The sequence below is a fragment of the Nomascus leucogenys genome, chromosome X, assembly GCF_006542625.1.
Source record: "Nomascus leucogenys isolate Asia chromosome X, Asia_NLE_v1, whole genome shotgun sequence".
NCBI lineage: Eukaryota > Metazoa > Chordata > Mammalia > Primates > Hylobatidae > Nomascus > Nomascus leucogenys.
Genome location: NC_044406.1, coordinates 52,382,288 through 52,408,048, shown reverse-complemented (window position 1 = coordinate 52,408,048; position 25,761 = coordinate 52,382,288). Strand labels below are relative to the sequence as shown.

At 42.9% G+C, this 25,761-nt stretch overlaps 1 non-coding gene across 1 annotated transcript; it reads right to left on the bottom strand.

Annotated features, from left to right (window-relative positions):
- Nucleotides 1-21,861: 21,861 nt before the first annotated feature.
- Nucleotides 21,862-21,967, bottom strand: LOC115833390. The gene has a single exon (XR_004028827.1). It is a non-coding gene; the product is annotated as a U6 spliceosomal RNA (small nuclear RNA).
- Nucleotides 21,968-25,761: the final 3,794 nt, after the last annotated feature.

Below are 25,761 nucleotides of genomic sequence, written 5' to 3'. Positions count from 1 at the left end.
TCTGATGCATGCTCAAGTGTGAGAACCACTAGCCTAAGGTGTTTCTATGCTGATGGGCACCTGCAGAATGCTGCAATGTTTCCCAGGGATGGGTCATTACAATGTGTGTTCTTAGAAGGTCTGTGTGACAAGAGATCTCTGCTTGGAAAGGGAAGGGAAAGGAAAGAAAGTGGGGGAAAACCTAGGAATCTAGAAAAAATATTGTTTAGGGCATTAGAGTCCTGAAAAATAGGCCCATGAGCCAAGTGAAGAATCAGCTAGAATAGAATCAGAATCCTTTACTTGATAAACATGACTTGCTTAATATTTGTGTGAGGGGTAGGGTGGGGGAGTGGGGAGTTGTATTCGCTTTCCCTTGTTTGTTCCTAGAATTTTAGAGAGATTTTATTTTGAAAATTCATAACTTTCACAGCAGCCTGCATGGTTAACAGGAAGGGATCATTTATCTATGCTATGGCCAGAGTTTTAAAGGGAGAAGCCCCCAAGACTAGCCACTAAGGTCAGGAATGGCAGCTATGGGAGCCAGAGAACACTAGAGGGATGATGAAACTTAAGGTGGGGATTCCTCCCTGACCTGACAACCTATTCTAAAGATAGTCCTTTTGGAAGGTTATCTGCTCTCAAACCTAGGAAGTGTTGAGGCTTTGTTTTTATAATGGCCACTTCTCAACCTAAACAAAAAAACTAACAAAAAAGTCACCCTCCTTAAAATAAGGCCCTAACGGTCAGACTTTTAAAATGGACCAGGTGGGGCAGGGTGCAGTGGCTCACGCCTATAATCTCACCACTTTGGGAGGCCGGGTGGGAGGATTGCTTGAGGCCAGGAGTTTGGTGGCATGAGCCTGTAGTCCCAGCTACTCGGGAGGCTGAGGCAGGATGATCACTTGAGCTCAGGAGAGCAAGGCTGCAGGGAGCCATGATCATGCCACTGCATTCCAACCTGGGTGACAGAGCAAGACCCTGTCTCAAAAAAATACAGTAAGATAAAAAATAAAATGGGCCAGGCCATCTTTCCAACGTGGCCTGCTTCTCTTCACTCCAACTGCCAGTTGCCAGGAGCAGCCTGCTCTGCCTGGGAGTGAGGCTGACCCTCTGATCCTTATCTTTCCTCAGTGGCCAGCTGCAGGACTTCCAATTGGCTGACCCCATTAGTTCTAGGTTCTTTGAGTAACCATAGAACACTTGCTCACATTGACACAGGATTCTTTCAGTGCCACTTCACCAGCCAGAGACCTCCATGGCTGGCACCACCTCTGTCTGGACTTCGCTTGGACCCACTGGGCTCAATCTTCCCACTCTGCCCAGCAGGTTGTGCTCGGCTCAGGCTGCCAGCCTGGATGCCATGCCCAACATGGCTCTGCACTCAGCCTGTAGCTGGTCTAGGCATGCCGTGACCAGCTTCCACCTTGGGTGCCATCTGGATGAGGGGGATGTGGTGGCATCCAAAAAAAAATTGAAGATGCCAGCAACTACAGAGCCCCAAAGGGGTGTCACAGCTCTGCTCAGGGAGTCCTGAGGTCTGAGCCACCAGGGAACGTCACAATTCTCTCTCTCTCCCACCGCTCACAGCTCAGTGAACAGGAGTGTGTCATAGCTCTAGGCTCTGGGAGTCCCAAGGTCTGGGTCCCCAGAAGGGTCATAGCTCTTCACTTCTGTAGTCCATTGAATGGGAGTGTGTCACAGCTCTTTTCATTCATGCTGCCTGCAGCTTGGCGAGCCAGCCAGGAGTGTGTTATAGCCCTTTTTTGCTCCTGCTGTTTGGCGGATTCTGGGTTCTTGTCCCATGATGAGGAAGAATGAGGTACATGGACACTGCAGAGTGAACAAGGCAGAGAATAATTTTATTGAGCCACAGAAAAGCTCTTGACAATGAGAGGGGACCTGAAGTGGGTAGCCCTCTGTGTGAGAGGGGGCCTGAAAGCAGGTAGCCGTCTGTGTGGCTGAGTCCGGGGTTTTTATAGATTTGGAATGAGGAGGCATGGGTTGTAGGTAGCTTTGGAAAAGGCAACATTCGATTGGTTAGAAAGCATTATTCAGAAAGAACCAATCGGGAAAGAGTGGGCAAACAGGAATAGAAGTTCTCACTTCAGTCGTGGACTGTATCTGGAACTGGCAGCTCAGTTTTCAGGCTTTAAATTGTCTTTGGTTTGAAGGTTGGGTTTCACTGGGGACCCACCCCTGTCTGCCTAGGAATTTTTCTGTCTCTTTCCACTAATGTAGGTCCCATGGTGCCAAGGAACACCTGGGGAAGCATGAGGTCTGTGTTGTCTCTTGTCAGAAAACTGCCTTTTCATGGAGAGCTTCAACTGTTCATTGCTTCAGGCTGAGTTGCACTTTGTGCTCTGGCCAGGGTCTCTGTAACCAACTTGGTGGCCTTGAAATGCTCCTGCTTCTCTTGAGGGCTCTCTCCCTCCTCTGCATTGTGGTCTGCTGCACGCCATTGTCACTGCTCTCATCCTGAGCATTTTCCATTTCTCAGCCCACCCAACTTCTTAGAAGCATTTGGCACTGACGGCCACCCTCCATCTTGAAATTTGTTTTCTCCTTGTTGTCTGTGACCTCCAATCCACTTCCTTGCTCACTCGACAGCTGCTAGCAGGCTCCTTCTTCTATGACTATTTCTTAAAGGGTGCTCCTCAGGATTCTGTCCTGTGCCCTTTTTATGCATCCTTGAATGGCCTCATCCATTACTGGGATTTCAACTACAATCTGCCCATGTTCTAATGTGTCCCAACCACCACCTCAAGCCCAGGCCAGGCTTCTGAGTTTCAGACCCAACATTTACCTGGGAGTCCCATGTCCCTCTCAAATACAGTATGTTAAAACGTGCTCATCACCTGCAGCACCTGGAAATCTGCTCCCAGCCTGTGTCTCTGATACGATAACAGTGAACTGCTCCACCATCCCTCTAGTCCCTCAAGCCTGAGCCGTACACATTGTCCTCACTTCCTTCTGCTCCTCCTCCACTTCCCATATCCAGTCACTCACCGAGTCTAAGTCCATTTACAAAATGCTTCCTAGATCCATGCTCCTCTCTCCATCTGCATCTGCCCCAGTATAGACCCACAGCATCTCCATTCCCTTTGCATACTCTTAGCCCCAGCCATGCCAAGGTTCTCTTTTGCCTCCAAGTCTGAAATCATTCATTGGGCTACTTCCTCTCTCTATAGCACCTTGATCTTCTCTGTCTCACCACCATTTCCCTTTGCTGGCTTACTCCTCATCCTTCAAGTTTTAGCTTAGATGGCACCTCCTCTGGAAGTCTTCCCTTATCTCCTCACTCCCAGCCCAAGACTGGAGTAGGTATCCTGCTTTGGGGTCTCACTGTACTGTTATCGCCTCCTTATTTGCCTGGATTCCACTCCAGCCTTATCTGTTTGTTTGGTTCATCTTATTCATCATAATAGTCTGCACTTATCAGAGAGTCTGGCACATAGGGACACAGAAGGAAGAAGCCAGAGAACTTATTTCCCAGCACACCTTTAGACTAAGTCAGGGACTGGTCTGAGGCTTAGAGTGAGGTGGGTTCATAGGCAGACCCTCAGTGTGGGGCCAGCAGCAGTTCTTTCTCTCGATGGGCTTCCTCTTTGTGCCCTCTCTGGCATCAATATAGGGAGGGCAGAAGACCCAGCAAGAATGCCAGGCATACCTGCAAGCTCCTTTCATCTGGGTAGATGACCCTTGCAAGCTAGTGGACTATAAATCAGTGCCCATTACTTAGCACGTTGTAAATGAACATACATTGATGAAAAATGGTCCTATTTGGCTCAGTCATCTTGGGTGAAGTACAAAAATGGCACCTGTTTCCAAATCTTTATCTATGGAGACTAGAACCTCCTTGTATTCTCATAGCCAGCAGGTTGCACATTCCTATTATGGCATTTGTCACACTGGTTTATAATTATTTCTTTGTGTTTCTGTCACTTTGGGAGCTCTTCGAAGGCAGGAACAGATTTTACTCATCTCTTGGGCCTCAGCTGGTGGCAATGGAGCCTGGCAAAGACTAGGAGAACACAAGAGTTTGCTGAACAAATATACCAGGTATATACTGTTTTGCTATTGGATATAAGCCAGGAGTGGTAGTGATGAATTACTGCCACAGCCCCTTTCTGATTCTAGGAGCCCTGGCCAGCATTATCTCAGTATTGTGTATGGGAAAGATGCCACAGGCTCCTTTGAAATGATGCTGGTGCCACTACATATGTAATAACAGGTCATGAGGCAATATTATGAGGTCAAAGTATGATGCAAGGGCCTCCTTGCAACACCCAGCAAGGAGGAAGTGATGTGAGAGGAGAACAGGATTGACGCCCCTGGACCAGGTCCAGAGCTTTAAGAGCTTGTGCTTCAGGGAGTGTATCTGGGTGACGCCACCTCTGTGAATTTCACAAACCTGTGTGTCCTGTCAGGAAAGGAACTGAAAGCCTGGGCCACCCACCCTTTCCACAGTATTGGGGCAGATGTAAAACGGGACCCAAAGGATTGCCTTTTTGCTCTGCTAGAGGGTAACTGTATAAGCTATGTGAATTCAGGGAGGAAACTGCTCTAAAACATGCCCCCATCCACTGAGCCACATCCCTTTACCCAAGGATGTAGTCTTTCTTCTCTCTCTCTCACCCTAGAAGGAAATGAGGTGTCTTAGGTTGCATTTCCTGGAAAACCCAATTTGAGTCAGCAACTGATGTGCAGGAAGTAAGTTTATGGGGAATGCCCTGGGGAGCAACACCTATTAGGGAGGGAGAGAGCAGGGGAGCAAGAGGGAGAAGTTGAACTGCAATGCCAGTGTGCTTGCCACAGAGGCCACAGCTCATCCCTCAAGGGCCTCCAGAGCTGGGGTGGCCTTGCAGAATTGGCCCAAATTGAAGCAAAGGGGTTGGGCCTTTGTATTGCCCCCACCCATGAAAGAGGGGGTGACCTTGGGCAAAATAAGTTCTTATCAGCTGAGAGCAGTTCCCAGAGGAGGACTTACCAGCCAACAGTCATGGTGGCTGAAGGAGGAAGTGCCTGGGAAAGAGCACCTGGACATCACAGCGTCTGCCACAGGAGGCTGAAAATGCAAATATACCTGAGAAAAGTAACAGATGGTTTTCAATGGACACCAAGAAGTAAATGACTGACCCAGAGCCCTTTTGGATAAGGATCATGGAAGTGGATTTGAGATTGAAATGAACAAGACCAAGATCAGGGAAGAGAAGAAGAGGATGTGCAGTGTCAAGGAAGGAGAATCCGGATTCAGACTGTGGAGACCTGCCCTGGGGCTTCCCGCTGTAGAATTCTGCTAGCAGCACAGGAGTCGAGTTTAGTTGTCCAGGACCTGGAACTGCACCTTACCTCTGAGAGACCTTGGGTAGAAGTTCTCTATTTCAGCTCTCCCACTTGGCAAATGAGGACTGGTGATGCCAATCTCATCTAGGGACTTCAGTCTTTAGGGGGAAAAAGATGTAACACCACATCTATATTTGCAGCAAGGGACACACAGATAAAAAACTTTGTTAATATGAAATAAGATATAAATCATTATCAGAATCACAGAAGCTGGGATGGGCAAGTTCAATCCACTCATTTTACAGATGAAGAAACAGATTCAGGGAGCAGAAGTGACTTGCCCAAGGTCTCCCAGCAGCTCCTTAGCCAACAATAAGCCCAAAGTTCCTAACCCCTGGTTCAGGGCTCATTTATAACACCCAGCTTCTAGAAATCTTTATGGGGTTGCCTGTCTTTTTTATTTTTATTTTTAGTTTTTTGAAACAAAGTCTTGCTCTGTTGCCCAGGCTGGAGTGCAGTGGCGCTATCTCGGCTCCCTGCAATCTCCGCCTCCCGGGTTCAAGCGATTCTCGTGCCTCAGCCTCCCGAGTAGCTAGAATTAGAGGTGCCCACCACCATGCCTGGCTAACTTCTGTATTTTTAGTAGAGAAGAGGTTTCACCATGTTGGCCAGGCTGGTCTTAAACTCCTGACCTCAGATGATCCACCCGCCTCTGCCCCTCAAAGTGCTGGGATTACAGGTGTGAGCCACCGCGCCCGGCTGCCTGTCTTCTTAAAAGCAACTTCAAACTCAGGCAGATTCCAAATTTTCTAAGGCAATTTTGTCTTAAGTACCCCTCTCTGTCGGAAGCTCCTGTCCTTAGCAGAGTTCTGTCGCTGCCACTGCTCGCCAGTGCCAGTGAAAGGCCGGCCAGCCAGAGAGGCCTTGGAGACATTTGCATTTGGGTGAAAGGAGCTGATGGTCTTGGACTCACAGCTGAAGGTTTTCTGGGGTGGAAATTAAAGTGGCAGCAGGAAGCAGAATGCGACCTAATTAGCAGTTTGGTCTCTGAGGCTGACCTCCTTTCGGGAAAGCTGGCACTCATAGGCGCATAAAGCAGCTGTCGCCTCTTCCCTGCGTGGCCAGGTGGGCTCAGAGCAGTGCCAGCCCAGCCGTCACCCCATGGCAGATGCCCTCCTGGAAAGAAGTCTTGCCTCACCCCTCAGCTCTCCATCTATGGCTCCAAGCAGGATTGTGAAAACGAGCTGTACTCCCAGCAGGAAACTCCTTAAAAAGGAGGGAAGGAAGAGAGAAGACAAAAGCCTTTCATATCTCTGGTGGGGACTTGGGGGGAGGCTTAATGACTTGAATGGGGCTCAGGAGGTGGAGGGAGGGGGAGCAGAGGGCTGCGCTGTGGGCAGTTGATGTGTTCACCAGCGTCTCGCACCTGTTGTTGTCTTCTGTGACCACACGTGCAGGCAACCCTGGGAGCTCCAGCTAAACAGGCGAGGAGTGTAATTAATCCATTGTTTAGCATTACTGGAGCTCACTGCTGTGCAGATTCTTCCTGGCAGTTCTCCCAGCCTGATGGTGGCGGTGGAGGCAGTAGCTCAGCGAGCAAGGAGGGGGTTTGGACGGATTGAGATGTCAGGTCTGGGGAAGGGCAACTACTTATTAAAGAAGGCTCATGCCTGAGGGTGAGGGGAGGACAATGCCCAGCTCTCCTCCCTGGTGGCTCACTTCCCACTGCTAGGAAATAATGTCTATCTGTTTGGCTCCCGCTGAGAAAGCCCATTTTCCTCCTTGTTCCTGGGAGGCTGGCTGAGCTGTGAGCACAGTGTGGATGATGTTTGCCTAGAGGCCTGGGCCTGGTCTCTATCTCAAAGTGGGCTGCTTCCTACTACCTGGCCTCTTGTCTGGTGCGGTCGTTGGCTTTCACCTGAGATAATAATCCAGCATCAGCCTACGTAGGAGTCTTAGCAGCCTCCCCAAGGGTAAGAGCCAACACTTTGACAGCATTGTTCTAAGCACGGGGCACGTATTACTGCATTGAATTTTCACAACAATCCTACGAGATGGGTGCTGTTCTTATCCCCACTTTATGGATGAGGTAAAGGAGGCACAGAAAGGCTAAGTAACTTACCCAAAGTAGCACAGCTAATAAGAGGTAGAGGTGTGATTCAAACAGAGTCTGGCTCCAGACCTTGTGTGTTCAACTGTTGCACTGTACAACCTCTTCAGCTCACACTCCTAGCACCAGTGAGACATAAAGAACATTTCCTGGTATTTCAATCACCATATCTACCTGCCAGGGGACATTTCTATTTCTGCCCCATGAGTCCATATCATCCAGTGGAGGAGCTTTGCTGGCTCCTTTTTAATAAGCATTAGGCATACCTCTCATGATTTGGTCTGTTTGAGAAATCCTGGAGATAGGGACTTACTTCAGCTCATTGATTCACAAACTTAGGTGCCAGGAACAAACACTCTGGAGGTTATTAACAATATCAGTTCCTAGACCCCTTGGACTGCCTGTCCCCACCCGCCGCTCCCGCTAGATTTCTGGTTTTAGATCCACTGGTTGTGTTGCATCACTGTCTGTCTGTAGCAGATATGATAGGACTATTCATTCTTTGTTCCTCTTCACTCTGTTCTCGTACCTGCAGCCAGGAAGTCCAGAGCTGCCCTAAGCATCTTGATTGTGCAGCACTGGTCTGAGGCAGCCTTATAGGGCTCACTGGTTTTCAGAGGCATGGAGAGGAGAAAGGCAGGCTGAAGAACTGGCTGAGGGATCACGAAGCAACCTCAGTGATGTTGCTACTTAATTGGGTTGTTACTGGATTGCCAAGGCTGGGCCTTGTTGGCTCTTTACTTAAAAGCATGCAGAAGCCCAATCTGAGACAGCAAGAGTGGCTTTCTGCTTCTCTGGACTCATGTGGATAGTGGTCAGTGTTTTCCTTTCTCTCCCAATTCCTGGGAACACATTCATGGAACTTGGCATTATCAAATAATAAAACAAGGACCATCCAAGCTTATGTATATATAAAGCCGAGTCTATTAGCTTTCTAGGCATGGGAGCATAGACCTGTGAGTGGTTCTCTGAGGGGACAGGTCAGGAGTTTTTATTTTTTCTAAATGGAGAAGCACTTGATGTTTATGCTAATTAAGAATAAAAAACTAGCATTGGGGACAGGACGAGAGAATATAAAGCTTCACACACAGTTGGTTAAAAGCAAGTCCAGTTTTAACTTAGGAAAGTGTCTTCAGTTAGGCTGAGTGAGGACTGGCATCTTGGGTTCTTTGACCACACAGCATTCGGTTATGATACCTCCTAGGCAAGTGGTGCTGTAAATAAAAAAATTATCCTTTTACAACTTGCCAGGGCTGTAGCTGTGAGCAGGCCCAGAAAGACACAGGTTTGTTCCTTGAGGTCATTTTGAGCCCCTTCTGGGTGGAAATACAGCTGTTTCCAGTCTCCTAGAGCCCAGGCTGGTGATCCTTCCCTTCAAGGGTAGAGCAAAGCAAGCAAGGTATCTGGGGGCAGTATTTAAGGAGGTACACACTTTCATGTTTGTGCAAGTGCAGAGTTGACCCTTGAGAGTGAGCACCTCCTTAAATACTGAGTTAGTGTCAGCCTACAGCTGCTGTCTTCCAGGATGTAAGGGAAAATGTTTTCAGTGTTGGTCTTGCTATAAAACATTCTCCTTGGATGAACTATGATTGCCTTTGCCCCAGATACATAATATTTCCAGTTGCTCTTGTTTCCCCGAGACTAGAAATGAATAGCGTGTGGACCAGGAAAGGAGAGTAAGGAGGAATGAATCTGAGGATGCGATCATGTTCTCTGTAATTTCAAGGATTTTACTCATGTGACCAGATCACAGTGGCACAGACAGTCTGTCCCATTACAGAGCTGTATTCAGTGTTCTCCCTCCATTCCCTCCGGCCAGAGATATTTTGTTTCAGGAGATATTTATTTGAAGTTTCAGGCCACATGGAAATTACTCATATCAGATCTTATCCATGGAATTCTTTTTGCCTGGCTGTTATAAAACATCATCTGCAAAAAAGTACAGGAGAATGGCTCCCTAATTCTGGTTCCCTTAGTGTGGCTTCTCCTACAGTTTTCTAGAAAGGCATCAAATCCAATTCCAGGTATCCTGATTTGCAGATAAACATGGGCCTCTGGGAGCCTCCACATGCAACTGAATTATCCATGCCCTTGACTCTGGGTTGAATTGGGCCTCAATAGTCCTGAGCAGATAAAACTCTGTTCTATTTTTTTTAATTATTATCATTTAAGTTCTAGGGTACATGTGCACAATGTGCAGGTTTGTTACATAGGTATACATGTGCCATGTTGGTTTGCTGCTCCCATCAACTCGTCATTTACATTAGGTATTTCTCCTAACACTATCCCTCCCCCAGCCCCCAACCCCCAACAGGCCTTGGTGTGTGATGTTCTCCTCCGTGTGTCCATGTGTTCTCATTGTTCAACTCCCACTTATGAGTGAGAACATGCAGTGTTTGGTTTTCTGTCCTTGTAATATTTTGCTAAGAATAATGGTTTCCAGCTTCATCCATGTCCCTGCAAAGGACATGAACTCATCCTTTTTTACAGCTGCATACTATTCCATGTTCTATTTTTAATGGCCTCTCATTAAGGCAAGCTGTGATCTATGGCAGTCCTGATTTCAGGGGCTACCCCCTCCCCCAGCCTCAAGACTGTCTCATGATAGCATTGTTGTGTTGATAAAAAGAGTCAAACTCTGTAAAATATTTGAAGAGATTTATTCTAAGCCAAATATAAGTGACCAATGGCCAGTGACACAACTCTCAGGAGACCCTGAGAACATGTGCCCAAGGTGATCAGGGTGCAGCTTGGTTTTATACATTTTAGGGAGACATGAGACATCAATAAATACATGTAATAGTGTGTCCGGAATTGGTGGGTTCTTGGTCTTGCTGACTTCAAGAATGAAGCCACGGACCCTCGCGGTGAGTGTTACAGTTCTTAAAGATGGTATGTCTGGAGTTTGTTCCTTCAGATGTTCAGAAGTGTCTGCAGTTTATTCCTTCTGGTGGGTTCGTGGTCTCCCTGACTTCAGGAGTGAGGCTGCAGATCTTCACAGTGAGTGTTACAGTTCTTAAAGGTGGCATGTCTGGAGTTGTTCTTTCCTTCCAGTGGGCCGTGGTCTCGCTGGCCTCAGGAGTGAAGCTGCAGGCCTTCGCGGTGTTACAGCTCATAAAGGCGGTGCAGACCCAAACAGTGAGCAGCAGCAAGATTTACTGCGAAGAGCAAAAGAACAAAGCCTCCACAGCACGGCAGGGGACCGACTGGGTTGCCCCTGCTGGCTGGGGGTGGCCTGCTTTTATTCCCTTATCTGGCCCCACCCACATCCTACTAATTGATCCATTTTACAGAGAGCTGATTGGTCCATTTTACAGAAAGCTGATTGGTCCATTTTGACAGGGTGCTGATTGGTGCATTTACGATCCTTGAGCTAGACACAGAGTGCTGATTGGTGGCACATTTACAATCCTTTAGCTAGACACAAAAGTTCTCCAAGTCCCCACTAGATTAGCTAGACACAGAGCACTGATTGGTGCATTTACAAACCTTGAGCTAGACACAGAGTGCTGACTGGTGCATTTACAAACCTTTAGCTAGACAGAGTGCTGATTGGTGCTTTTACAATCCTTTAGCTAGATAGAAAAGTTCTCCAAATCCCCACCCGACCCAGAAGTCCAGCCAACTTCACCTTTCAATGGCCCTCACCACGGGACTTTGCAGCACCCAGCCCGGGCACTCTGGCAGCCCAGAGGGAGCTCGTCTCCCGATCAAGCCCATCAGCCTCTAGGTAGCAGGTTTCAGAGAGAACAGATTGTAAATGTTTCTTATCAGACTTAAGGTCTGTGTGGATGTTAAATGCTGGTGGGCTTTTCCTGAATTCCAAAAGGGAGAAGGGCATAAAGAGGTAATGAGGCATGTCTGACCCCACCGAGTGCGGGCCCGCCGAGCTGCGCCAACCCGGAACCCCCGCTGGCCCTCCCGGGAGCGCCACGTGCAGCCGGGGCTCCTGCCTGCGCCTCTCCCTCCACACCTCCCCGCCAGCAGAGGGAGCCGGCTCTGGCCTTGGCCAGCCCCAGAAAGGGGCCCACACAGCGCTGCAGGGAGAGCAGCCAGAGCGGACGCCAAGGCCGAGGGGGCGGCAAGAGCGAGGGAGGGCTGCTAGCACGTTGTCACCTTTCAATAGGTTGGTGCAAAAGTAATGGTGGTTTTCGCCATTAAAAGTAATGGTGAATACTGCCATTACTTTTGCACCAACCTTACAAGACATACATTGGTTTGGTCAAGAAAGGCAGGACAACTCGAAGCAGGGGGTGCAGGGGGCTTCCAGATTGTAGGTAGATTCAAATATTTTCTGATTGGCAATTGTTTGAAAGAGTTATTATCAATAGAAAGGAATGTCTGGGTTACTATGAAAGTGATATGGTTTGCATCTGTGTCCTCATCCAAATCTCACGTCAAATTGTAATCCCCAATATTAGAGGTGGGGCCTGGTAGGAGGCCCTTTGGTGCTGTTCTTGTACTAAAGTTCTCACAAGAGCTGGTCACTTAAAAGTGTGTAGCACGTCCCCCCAACCTTCTTTTCCTCCTGCTCCAGCCATGTTTAAAACATGCCTGCTTCCACTTCACCTTCTGCCATGATTGTAAGTGTCCTGAGGCCTCCTCGGAAGCTCAGCAGATGCAGGTGCCATGCTTCCTGCAGAGCCTACAGAACCCTAAGCCACCTAAACCTCATTCCTTTATAAATTACCCAATCTCACATATTTCTTTATAGCAATGCGAGAACAAACTAATACAAAGAGGTCGTAGAGACCAAGGTTTTATCATGCAAATGAAGCCTCTAGGTAGCAGATTTCAGAGAGAACAGATTGTAAATGTTTCTTATCAGACTTAAGGTCTGTGTGGATGTTAAATGCTGGTGGGCTTTTCCTGAATTCCAAAAGGGAGAAGGGCATAAAGAGGTAATGAGGCATGTCTGACCACAATCCCCTTTTGCGTCATGGCTTGAACCAGTCTTTGGGTTAACTCTGGAATGCCCTTGGCTGAGAAGAGGGGGTCTATTCAGATGGTTGGGGGGCCTTAAGATTTTATTTTTAGTTTTCAGTTGTCTCTGGAAGAATCAGTCCTTTCTGTGTGATTTAAATTTTTCCAGTTAGTTTACCTCCTCTTGCAGCTATTTCAGCTGTTTCTTCTTCTTCTGTCCTTCAAAGACACAGGGAGGAGCCAGCCACCAACTGCTTAGTAATAATCCTTCATGTGCAGCATGTAAGAGACACATAAGAAAATGCAGGGTTAATTCGAGAGCCACATTCCAATTCATTCATGCAGGGACTTCAGGAAGCTTTCTTGTTGCATCCACCTCCCTCCCACTCCCAACATCAAGTAAGCATAGTGAAGTCAGTTCAGGATGGGCTTTAAGCCAAAATTCACTTGTTTTGGGATTCGTCACTCAGGCTCCTATATTAAATTCACCTTGGGGTCTATGGTAAATTTTATGAAATGTTACTTTCCTCTTTATGGCTAGTATAAACATTTATTATACATCCTGTGATATGTTTCCAGGAAGTAAGGAAATGCTGTTGTGGAAAGATATGATTCCCAACTGATTTGAAATATAGACAAATAGCATGTTTTAGAAAGGGGCCAGGACTTTAATGGAAAAAAAAAGTAGTTATCAGATTTTTTCTTTCTTGTCTTGCTCTGCCTTCTCTTCTGGCACCAGTTAAAGGAACATTTCTCATCCTTTCTCCCCATGCACACAAAAGATGATACCTGATATGAAATGCTGTCAAATCCTGCTTCATTAAAGCCCACAAAAGCTAATGCACAGCTCTCCTTCCACTGCCCTAAAATGGGAACAAAGAAGCAGAATAATGTCAAAATAGAACACAAAGGAAAAGAGTTTGTCCTCTGGGCCCGAGAGATGAAAGATATCAGGAGTCATCTGTGAATGCTGGGCTGGGCCAATGTTTCTAGGGCTTGTTTCATAGATGATGGGGGATTGCCAGATAGGGCAACTCATGAAAACACAGCCAGGGTACAGTGAGGATCCTCCAACGCGGACCCAGTGAATGCTTCTGTCATTGACTCAGTCACAGGCAACAAGGAAGATTGCTTGCCTCAGCACAGGGACAGCTAAATAGTCAGTGAATATGGCTTTCCCATTCACTTCCTGTGCAGAATACACCTTGAAGAGGAAAGAGGACTGGGGACATGAGTTTGGTTGGAGGACCCTGGTTGGGGAACCCAGGAAACAGGCAGTTGTAAAAAATGTGCTGGATTCTTAATAGGAAGTAGCTGTAAGAAAACTCAAGTCATATAACAAGCTTTATCACTACTGGTAGCATGAATCACCATGAAGACCAAGCCCCTTGGCTTTGCGGTTTAACAGGGTTTATTAATAAATCACAGATGGGGACAAATGTATTCTGCCAAATCAGAGTATGACCCCTGGAAATGTGAGAGGGCAAATTCAGAGCAACCTAGGTGGCATCACCGGGAAATGGCAGACTCAAGTTAAAATTAGGGCTGAAGTCAAAATCTAGCACTATGGGATTCAATGATGTGATGCAGTCAGTGAAAGCAGGGATAGAACATAGTCCAGTCCCTTCCCACCATCCCACACTACCTCCTCATTTAATCTCCTGTCCTCCCCTTCATCTTCCTTCACTCTTCTGTCATCCACAGCTAAAGCCAGCTGCTGGATGCTGTCACTCGGCCGTGGGAAAAGAGGAAACAGTGGGGGTTCGACAGCTACTGGGAGCACACAGTTTGGCAAGTGAGGTTGTTTCTTACTTGAGTTATCCCAAAGCAGAGCCTGAAACAAGTATTAGAGAACAGGTAGTTTGTTTGGAAGGGCATTCCAAAGAGCAGGAGTGAGGGAGTGGGGAGTATGAGGCATGGATGGAGAGAAAGTCAATATAAGGATGAATTGTTAGGGCACCGTTCTGCCAGAATTCCCTAGGAAGCATACAGAGGACTTCCCAAAAATGTCCCTCTAAAAGATGGCAGGCAGGAGCTGGCTCCCATCCTTCATGGTTGAGGGCTGCCCCTGTATGTGTTGACATTCCTGAAATTCCCAGCTGGGCATGCAGTGTCCTGGACTCCTAAGTGCCTTGGGGCAGAGAGCAAAGGTGTGGTGCTCACTCCTGGTGAGACAGGTGAGTCTAAGCTCACACAGAGCTGTCCACCCCAGTCAGCTCTGGAATTAGAAGTATGCCCGATAGGATGTGTGACAGGGCATCAGACATACGTACTACAGGATGTAAGTCTGCCAAAGTGTAAGAGAACAAGGAGATACTATACTATCACTGGGGAGCCAAAAATGAAGGGAACTTGGAAAAAAGTCCTCAGAAAATAAGCTGGCATAGAATTATTCAAACTGACAGAAGTGAGGAGGCTTAAAAGAAGAGGTGAGGAGGCTTAAAAGAAGAGTTGAGGAGGGTTACAGGGAGTTGGATGGGGCATACTGTCAGAAAAAAGGGAATAAATCTTTCTGGATAGTCAGCATCCTGAGCATTAGAATGCACTTGATACCTGAACCAGCAGAGACCTCAACATGGGGTGATAAAGGAGGTGAGACTACACTGTAATGAGATCTTCTGGATCCACCCTTAATAAACCTTTGTGGGCAGGGACAAGGATGCCTTACATAGTATTGATTTCAAAGCTACAGCAAAGTCATGCTTTTGTGAGAGTATTTGGAAAGCTTAGAGTGCTTGAAAACAGGGGAGGCTTGAGCTGGGATCTTGATTAGACTTTTGGAGCTATATGCCCTACAGAGCCAGAGCCTAGACATTGTCATTGCCACTTCTACCTGCAGCAAAGCACCTTGGGAGTAGTCAAGGATCTCTGAGGCACTGCAAGCCCAAACCTTCCTTTACAAGAAAGGAAAGCCCCTCTGTGACATTCATATTGTAAACACTTAACTTCTAGAAAGAGCCTGAAGATTACAAGCTTCACAGATTAGTAGGATGAAGTCTGTGAGGTTGAACTAATTAAGTATATAAAAGGATAATAGAAGATATGTATAGGAAAGACCTACTAAGAGACCCATTAGAAATATACTGATGCCTCCCAGTACCACAGTCTTAAAAGTTATAGTGAACTTTATACAAAATTATAGTAAACATATATTATTAAGATTAATCTTCTCAGTGTTCCCTCCTCTGGAGAATTGACTCACTTCCATTTTATGTGGTTTTGGTGGGATATCAATCACAGTGCCTTACTCCATGCTCACCTCCAGCACCACCATCACATATTCCAGACACAGGGGTGATCATGAAAGAATCAGCCATCAAATACCTCCATTCCTCAGGTCACAGTGATTAATTCAAGGATGAATGTGTGACTTAAAGAGGAATAATCAAAGTCTCCACTAAAATTCAATATATTGATGCTGGCAGATAGAGAACGGTGAACCTTCTTAAGAATAAAGCAGTACCTAGAAGAAAGAAAAGCTGGAGAGACTGAAAGATGTTGTTGGGTCCCTGGCTTCAGCCATGTCCTATGCTACAAGTACCTTCAGACTTGCCAGTTATGTGACTAATAAACTCCCTTTTTGCTTAAGCTAGTTTAACTCAAATTTATATGATTTGCAATGGAGAAAATGTCTAATACAGTATTTACTGAGCACATAATGTGGGCTATGCTAGGTGTAGTGGATTGAAGGTTGGCTCCCAAAAAGACATAGCCGCATCCTGGACACTATATTTGAAAAAGGGGTCTTTTCCAGTTAAGTTCAAAATCTCAACATGAGATCATATGACTATCTGGATGGGCCCTAAATCCAATGATGAGTGTTGTTATTAGACATGCAGATTAAAACAGACAGAAGAGGAGAAGACACAGACACACAGAAGAGGAGATCGTGTGAAGATGGAGGCAGAAGTTGGAATGATAGAGTCACAAGGAATGCCAACTGCCACCAGAAACTGGAAGAGGCAAAGAAGGTTGGATACTCCCCTAGAGCCTCCAGGGGGAGGGCAATTCTGCTGACACCTTGGTTTCAGACTTCTGGCCTCCAGAACTGTGAGATAATACATTACTGTTGTTTTAAGCCACCCAATTTGTGATAATTTGTTATGGCAGCCCTGGGGAACTTGTATATTACGCTAGTGATTTAAATTTGAAGAGAAGGTATTACTGCTCTGCAGATAGTGGCATAAAACATTATTTATTATTTATTTAAAAAATAATTGTTATACAATAATTGCTTTAATGGAAGGGCATGTAAACTGATGTAGGAGTGAAGAAGAATGGCTTATACAATGAAGTCACATAATAGAAACAGAACTATGTAACAGTTAAAAGAGCTGCCTGGGTTCAAATCCTAGCCCACTACTTACTCCACCGTAAATAGTCATGCATGCTTGGGTAAGTTGACTAGCCCCTCTGGGCCTCAGTTTCCAAAACTGTAATACAGGGTTGGCAATAAGGATTTTTTAAATCGAATTTTTGTAAGTTAAATAGGACAATATATGTAAAGTGCTTAGAATAGAGCCTAGTACATGGCAGGTATGCAGTATAAATGCTATTCGGGAGGAACTGCCCTGTAATGAGGTACTCTATATCACAGCTTCCCCCCGAGCATGCTGCAAATGGATTGTGGATATAAAAATACAATACTCACAATATGTGGGATACAGCTAAGGCAGTGCTAATAGGTAAATTTATAGCAAGTGGGTTTTAAATTGGGAATGCAAGCCTGGTTCAATATTCAAAAGTCACTCAATGCAATCCACCACATTGATAGTCAAAAGAAAAGAAATCATATGATGTTATCAACTGATGCATAAAAGGCATTTGACGTAAATGATGAGTTGATGAGTGCAGCAAACCAACATGGCACATATATACCTATGTAACAAACCTGCACGTTGTTTGTGCACATGTACCCTAGAACTTAAAGTGTAATAATAAAAAATTAAAATAAAATAAAAAAGGCATTTGACACAATTTAAAATTCACTCATGATAAAAACCTTTCAACAAACTAGAAACATCAGGTTGGTGCAAATGTAATTGTGGTTTTTGCCTTTAAAAGTAATGGCAATTGCATTTGCACCAACCTAATAGAAGGAAACTTCCTCAACCTGATAAAGGGCATCTACAGAAAACCTATAGATGATATACTTTTTAAAAACTTTTACTCAGCCAGGCACGATATGGCTCATGTCTACAACGCACTTTGGGAGGCCGAGGGGGGCGGATCACTTGAGGTCAGGAGTTCAAGACCAGCCTGGCCAACATGGTGAAACACCGTCTGTACTAAAAATACAAAAATTAGCAGGGCATGGTGGCACATGCCTATAATCCCAGCTATGTGGGAGGCTGAGGCAGGAGAATCACTTGAACCTGGGAGGCAGAGGTTGCAGTGAGCTGAGATCGTGCCACTGCACTCTAGCTTGGGTGACAGAGCAAGACTCCATCTCAAAAAGCAAACAAACAAACAAAAACAAAACAAGACAAAACAAAACAAAAATACCTTTTAAGTTCAGGGGTAAAAATTCAGGTTTGTAACACAGGTAAATGTGTGTCATGGGAGTTTGTTCTACAGATTATTTTGTACATTATTTCACCCAGGTATTAAGCCTAGTACCCATTAGTTGTTTTTCTTGATCCTCTTCCTCCTCCCACCCTCCAGCCTCTGATAGGCCCCAGTGTGCGTAGTTCCCCTCTAATGTGTCCATGTGTTCTCATCATTTAGCTTCCACTTACAAGAGAGAACATGCGGTATTTGGTTTTCTGTTCCTGTGTTAGTATGCTAAGGATAATGGGCTCCAGCTCCATCCATGTCCCTGCAAAGGACAATATCTTGTTATTTTTTATGGCTGCACAGTATTCCATGGTGTATATGTACCACATTTTCTTTAGCCAGTCTATCATTGATGGGGATTTAGGATGATTGCACGTATTGTGAATAGTGCTCCAATGAACATACATGTGCATGTGTCTTTATAATAGAATGATTTTTATTCCTTTGGGTATGTACCCAATAATGGGATTGCTAGGATGAATAGTATTTCTGTCTAGGTCTTTGAGGAATTGCCACACTGTCTTCCACAATGACTGAACTAATTTACGCTCCCACCAACAGTGTTTAACATTCCTTTTTCTCCACAACCTTGCCAGCATCTGTTATCTTCTGACTTTTTAATAATAGCCATTCTGACTGGTGTGAGATGCTATCTCATTGTGGTTTTGACTTGCATTTCTCTAATGATCAGTGATGTTGAGCTTTTTAAAATATGCTTATGGGCTGCATGTATGTTCTTTTTTGAAAACTGTCTGATTGTGTCATTTGCCCATGTTTTTATGGCTTTTTTTCTTGTAAATTTGTTTAAGTTCCTCATAGATGCTGGATATTAGACATTTGTCAGATCTATAGTATGCACAAATTTTCTCCCATTGTGTAGACTGTCTGTCTGTTCTGTTGATAGTTTCTTTTGCTCTGCAGAAGCTCTTTAATTAGACCCACGTTGTCAATTTTTGCTTTTGCTGCAATTGCTTTTGGCGTCTTTGTCATGAAATCTTTGCCTGTGCCTGTGTCCTGAATGGTATTGCCTAGGTTGTCTTCCAAGGTTTTTATACTTTTGGATTTTACGTTTAAGTCTTTAATCCATCTTGAGTTAATTTTTGTATATGATGTAAGGACGGGGTTTAGTTTCAATCTTCTGCACATGGCTAGCCATTTATCCTGGCACCATTTATTGAATAGAGAATCCTCTCCCTATTGCTTTTTTGTCAGGTTTGGAGAAGATCAGATAGTTGTAGGTGTACAGCCATATTTCTGGGTTCTCTATTCTGTTCCATTAGTGTATGTGTCTGTTTTTGTACCAATACCATGCTGTTTTGGTTATTGTAGCCCTATGGTATAGTTTAAAGTTGTTAGCTTTGTCCTTTTTGCTTAGGATTGCCTTGGCTATTCAAGCTTTTTGATTCCAAATGAATTTTAAAGTACTTTTCTCTAGTTCTGTGAAGAATGTCAGTGGTAGATTAATAGGAATAGTATTGAATACATAAATTGTTTTGGTCAATATGCCCATTTAAACCATGTTGATTCTTTCTATCCATGAGCATGGAAAGTTTTTCCGGTTGTTTGTACCATCTCTGATTTCTTTAGCAGTGATTTGTAGTTCTTGCAGAGCTCTTTCACCTTCCTAGTTAGCTGTATTCCTAGGCATTTCATTCTTTTTGGTGGCAATTGTGAATGGGAATTCATTCCTGATTTGGCTATTGGAATGACTGTTATTGGTGTATAGGAATGCCAGTGATTTCTGTGCATTGATTTTGTATCCTGAGACTTTGCTGAAGTTGTTAATTAGCTTAAGAAGCTTTTGGGCTGAGACGATGGGGTTTTCTAGATATGGGATCATGTCATCTGCAAACAGGGATAGTTTGATTTCCTTTCTTCCCATTTGGATGCCCTTTATTTCTTCCTCTTGACTGATTGCCTTGGCCAGAACTTCCAATACTATGTTGAATAGGAATGGTGAGAGAGGGCATATTGTGCTGGTTTTCAAGGGGAATGTGTCCAGCTTTTTATGCCCATTCAGTATGATGTTGGCTGTGGGTTTGTCATATATAGATCCTGCTATTTTGAGGTATGTCCCTTCAATACTTAGTTTATTGAGAGTTCATAACATGAATGGATATTGAATTTTATCAAAATCCTTTTCTGCATCTATTGAGATAATCATGTGGTTTTTGTCTTTCGTTCTGTTTATGTGATGTATCAAATTTATTGATTTGTGTATGTTGAACCAACCTTGCATCCTGGGGATGAAGCTGACTTGATCATGGTGGATAACCTTTTTGATGTGCTGCTGGATTTGGTTTGGCAGTATTTTGTTGAGGATTTTTGCATTGATGTTCATCAAGGATATTGGCCTGAAGTTTTGTTTTGTTTTGTTTTATCTCCGCCAGGTTTTGGTATCAGGATGATGCTGGCCTCATAGAATGAGTTAGAGAGGAGTACCTCCTCCTCAATATTTTGGAATACTTTAAGTAAGAATGTTACCAGCTCTTCTTTAGGCATCTGATAGAATTCAGCTGTGAATACTTCTGGTCCTGGGCTTTTTTTTTTTTTTTTTTTTTTTTGGTTAGTAAGCTATTTATCACTGCCTCAATTTCAAAACTCGTTATTGGTCTGTTCAGGGATTCAATTTCTTCCTGGTTCAGTCTTAGGAGGGTATATGTGTCCAGGAATTTATCCATTTCTTCTAGATTTTCTAGTTTACATGCATAGAGGTGTTTGTAATATTCTCTGATGGTTGTTTGTATTTCTATGGGGTTAGTGGTAATATCCCTCTTGTTTTTTATTGTGTTTATTTGAATCTTCTCTCTTCTTTATTAGTGTAGTTAGTGGTTGATTTATTTTATTAATTTTTTCAAAAATCCATCTCCTGAATTTGTGGATCTTTTGAATTGTTTTTTATGTCTCTATCTCCTTCAGTTCAGCTCTGATTTAGGGTATTTTTGTCTTCTGCTAGCTTTGCGATTTGTTTGCTCTTGGTTTTCTCATTCTTTCAGTTTTGATGTTTGGTTGTTAACTTGAGATCTTTCTAACTTTTTGATTTAGGCATTTAGTGCTATACCTTTCCATCTTAATACTGCCTTAGCTGTGTCCTAGAGATTCTGGTACGTTGTCTCTGTGTTCTCATTAGTTTCAAAGAACTTCTTGATTTCTTCCTTAATTTCATTATTTACCTAAAAGTCATTCAGAAGCAGGTTATTCAATTTTCATCTAATTGTGTGGTTTTGAATGAATTTCTTACTCTTGATTTTGTATTTGATTGTGCATGGTCTGAGAGACTGTTTGTTATGATTTCAGTTCTTTTGCATTTGCTGAGAAGTGTTTTGCTTCTGATTATGTGATCAATTTTAGAGCAAGTGCTATTTGGTGATGAGAAAAATGTATTTTCTGTTGTTTTAGGGTGGAGAGTTCTGTAGATATCTATCATGTCCATTTTATCCAGTGCTGAGTTCAGGTCCTGAATATATTTTTTAATTTTCTGTCTCAATGATCCATGCAATATTGTTAGTGGGGTGTTAAAGCCTTCCACTATTATTGTCTGGGAGTCTAAGTCTCTTTGCAGGTGTCTAGAACTTCCTTTATAAATCTGGGTGCTGCTGTGTTGGGTGCATATATATTTAGGTTAGGTAAATCTTCTTGTTGAATTGAACCCTTTATCATTATGTAATGCCCTTCTCTGTCTGTTTTTATCTTTGTTGGTTTAAAGTCAATTTTTTCAAAAATAAGGATTGCAACCCCTGCTTTTTCTGTTTTCCATGTGTTTTGTAGATTTTCCTCCATCCCTTCATTTTGAGCCTGTGTGTGTCATTGCATGCGAGATGGGTCTCTTAAAGACAGCATACCAATGGGTCTTGGTTCTTTTTTTAGCTTGCCACTCTATGTCTTTTAATTTGGGCGTTTAGCCAATTTAAATTTAAGGTTAGTATTTATATGTGTGGATTTTATCCTGTCATCATGATGTTAGCTGGTTATTTTGCAGACTTGTTTATGTGATTGCTTTATATTGTAAAAATATGGAATGTTTCACAAATTTGTGTGTCATCCTTGCACAGTAGCCATGCTAATCTTCTCCGTTTGTTCTAAATTTAGTATACATGCTGTTGAAGCAAGCACTAGATAATATACTTCATGGTGAAAGACTGAATGCTTCCTGTAAGATTGGGGACAACACAAGGATGTCCACTCTCACTACTATTCAGCATCATAGTGGAAATCTTAGCCAGTTCAATAAGGCAAGAAATAAAAAGAGATAAAGATTAAAGAGGAAAAAATAAAACTGTTCCTATTTTCAGATGACATTGTGGTTTCATAAAAAACCTGAAAGAATAAAAAACAAAACAAAACAATTCAGAACTCCTTAAAAAATGAGTGATTTTAGGAGAGGTTAAGAATACATTGATGAAATAGAAAGCCAATCATGTTTCTACATATTAGCAATGAACATTTGTAAGATGAAATTTAAGAACTACCATTTCTTTATACTCTAAAAAAATGAAATACAGTCCCCAAGTTACCATGATTCAACTTACAATTTTCTGACTATATTATAGGTTTGTTAGGATGTGACTCCATCATAAGTTCAGGAGCTCCTTAAAACTTATAATGGGATTATCATTTATATTGAATATGTATCACTTTTGCACCATCATAAAGTCAAAAGTTTGTAAGTTGAAACATCATAAATCAGGGACTACTGTGTTCCTAACATTAAAGGCATTTTCAATTTATGATATTTTTTACTTATGATGGGTTCATCAGGATGCAACTCCATCATAAGTCAAGAAGCATCTGTATTTATGTGTAAATCACACAAAACCTGTACACAAATGTTTAGAACAGCTCTATTCGTAATTACCAAAAACTGCAAACAACCCAAATGCCCTTTAAAAGGGATAAAAAACTGTGTTACAGCCATACAATGGAATATTATTCAGCAATAAAAAGGAATGCACTATTGATAAAATAAACAACTTTGTGACTCTAAAAGGCTGAGTAAAAGAATCCAGTCTTAAAAAGTAACATTCTGCATGATTCCACTTTATATGACATCCTCTAAAAGACAAAATGATAGCAAATAGATCAGTGGGTGCCAGGGGTTAGAGGTAGGGGAAAGGAGTGGCTACAAAGAGATTTCATGAGTGAGTCTTTTGGATAATATAAATGTTCTTTATCCAGATATTGGTGTTGGTCACATGAATTAAAGCATGTGTTAAAAGTCATAGAAATACATGTCCCTCCCCCAAAAAAATCCATTTTACTGTATGTTAATCTAAAAAATAAAATTTAAAAGAGAAAAGATTAAACAAGAGGATTCTGGGAAGATGACAGAGTAGAAAGCACCATAAATATGTTTCCCTAAGAAGACAACAATTGCACTAGCAAAATCTGTGTGATGTAACTATTTTGGAACTGTAGAGTTTATTGAAGGCTTTTAACTTCCAGCGGAAGGCCTGGGTGGTAAACTGTGGTTAATTTCAGCTCTTAGCACAGTAGTAGCTACCCACTCTCAGCCCTGTGGCAGTCATCTGTGCATTTTCCCTGGAACAACCTGTACATAGCTTGCAGTGCCCAGGATACACATAAGAACCCTGCCCTCCAAATACTGAGGATCTGTGCTCAGATTGCTGATTGCTATTTCTAATCATAGAAGCACAAAGAGGTGGGACGCCACTGTTGTTGCACCTTCCCACATTGTTGCAAGAACCTCCCCCTCTGGCTAAAATGACTTCCAGGAGATTTGAAGTGCTGGCACCCTTTTTTTCTCCCTTCATTTTTCTCTTTTTCCCCTTTTTAGAGCCAGCCACTAAAGACTAAGATATTCAGGCTGGGTGCAGTAGCTAACACATGCAATCTCAGCATTTTGTGAGGCCATGGCAGGAGAATCACTTGATTCCAGAAGCTCAAGACCAGCCTGGGCAACATAGTGAGACCACCATCTCTATGGAAAAAAAAAAGAAAGATTCGAAAGCAACTATGTATATGAGAGAGATTAGAAAGTGACTGTGCATGCCCAGGGAAAGGTGCAGGCTCACAAAAGGCCTGGGAAGATCTTAAGTTTACACCTCAGGCTGATCCTTGGCACAGAGATAGAATATAACAATTAAGAAAGAAAAAAATAACAAAAATAACAAATCCTCAGAAAGGGGGGGAATTTGATTTCCAGAGTTACCACATTACTAGATTCAAATGTCTGGATTTCAACAACAAAACTGACAAAGTATACAAAGAGAGTAAAGCGTGACCTACTCAAAGGGGAAAAAAGTAAGCCAATGAAAACTGTCCCTGAAAAAGAGCAAATGGCAGACTACTAGACAACTACTTTAAAACAACTATCTTAAAGATGCTCAAAGAACTAAAGGAAGATATGGAGAAAGTCAAGAAAACAATGTGTGAACAAAATGGGAATGTCAATCAAGAGATAGAAAGCTGAAAAAGAAACAAAAAGAAATTATGGAGTGGAAAAATATAATCACTGAAATTAAAAATTCACTAGAGGGCTTCAAAGGCAAATTTCAGAAGGCAGGAGAAAGAATCAGTTAACTTGAAGACAGGGCAATGGAAATTATTCAGTCTTAAAGAACAGACAGAAAGGAGATTGAATGAGTGCACAGAACCTAAGGGACCTGTAAGACACCATCAAATGAACCAACATATACATTGTGGGATTTCCAGGAGAAGAGAGACAGAAAAAGGCAGAGAGAATATTTGAAAAATTAATGGAAGCAAAACTCCCCAAATTTGCTAAAGGGCATGAATATAAACACCCAAGAAGCTCAACAAACTCCAAGTAAGATGACCTCAAAGACACCCTCACTGAGACACATTATAATCAAACTTTTGAAAGACAAAGACAAAAGGGGAATCTTGAAAGCAACAAGAGAGAAGTGATTCATCAGATACAAGGAATCCTCAGTAATACTATGAGCAAATTTTTCGTCAGAAACTTGGAGGCCAGAAGGAAGTGGGCTAATAGAGTCAAGGTGCTAAATGAAAAAACAAAAAAGTCAACCAAAAATCCTATATTCAGCAAAACTATCCTTCAAAAGTGAGGCTGAAAGTAAGACAGTCCCAAATAAGCAGGAACTGAGGGAGTTTGCTACCACTAGACCTGCCCTACAAGAAATGCTCAAGATAGTTTTGCAGGGTAAAATGAAAGAAGACTAGCAGCAAGTTAACTCTCTATGAAGAAATAAAGATCTCAATAAAAGTACATACACGTGCAATTATAAAAGGTAACATTATTCTAACAATTTGTAATTCCACATTTTCCCTCATTATTTCAGAGATTAATACCTTTTAAAAAATAGTCTAAAAGCTAGTGTTACTATAATTTAGCTTTATAAGTCCACAACGTGTTTTCTTCATAACCTAAGACACTAAGCATTTAAAATAATTATTGGTTTATGTTTTCGGCACAAAATGTACAAAGATGTAATTTGTAACACCAGTAACCAAAAGGGGCAAGGATAGAGCTATTAAAGGAGTAAAGTTTTTGTGTGTTATTAAAGATAAGCTCACATAAATTTGCTTCAGAGTGTTATAACTTTAGGATGCTGAATGTAATCCCCATGGTATCCACAAAGAAAATGTTTATAGAATATATACAAAAGGAATTTAAACACTTCAGTACAAAAAAGCAAATAAACACAAAAGAAGACAGTAATGCAGGAAATGAAGAGCAAGAAATTTTTGGTTTCTATAAGGCATATAGACAAAAATAGCAAAATGAAAGAAGTCAGTCCCTCCTTATCAGTAATTACTTTAAATGTAAATGGATTAAACCCTCCAATAAAAAGACAGATTAGCAGAATGAATTTTCAAAGTCCAACTATGTGCTTTCCACAAAAGACTCACATTATATCCAAAAATACAAATATAGTGAAAGTGAAAGGATTAAGAAATATTTT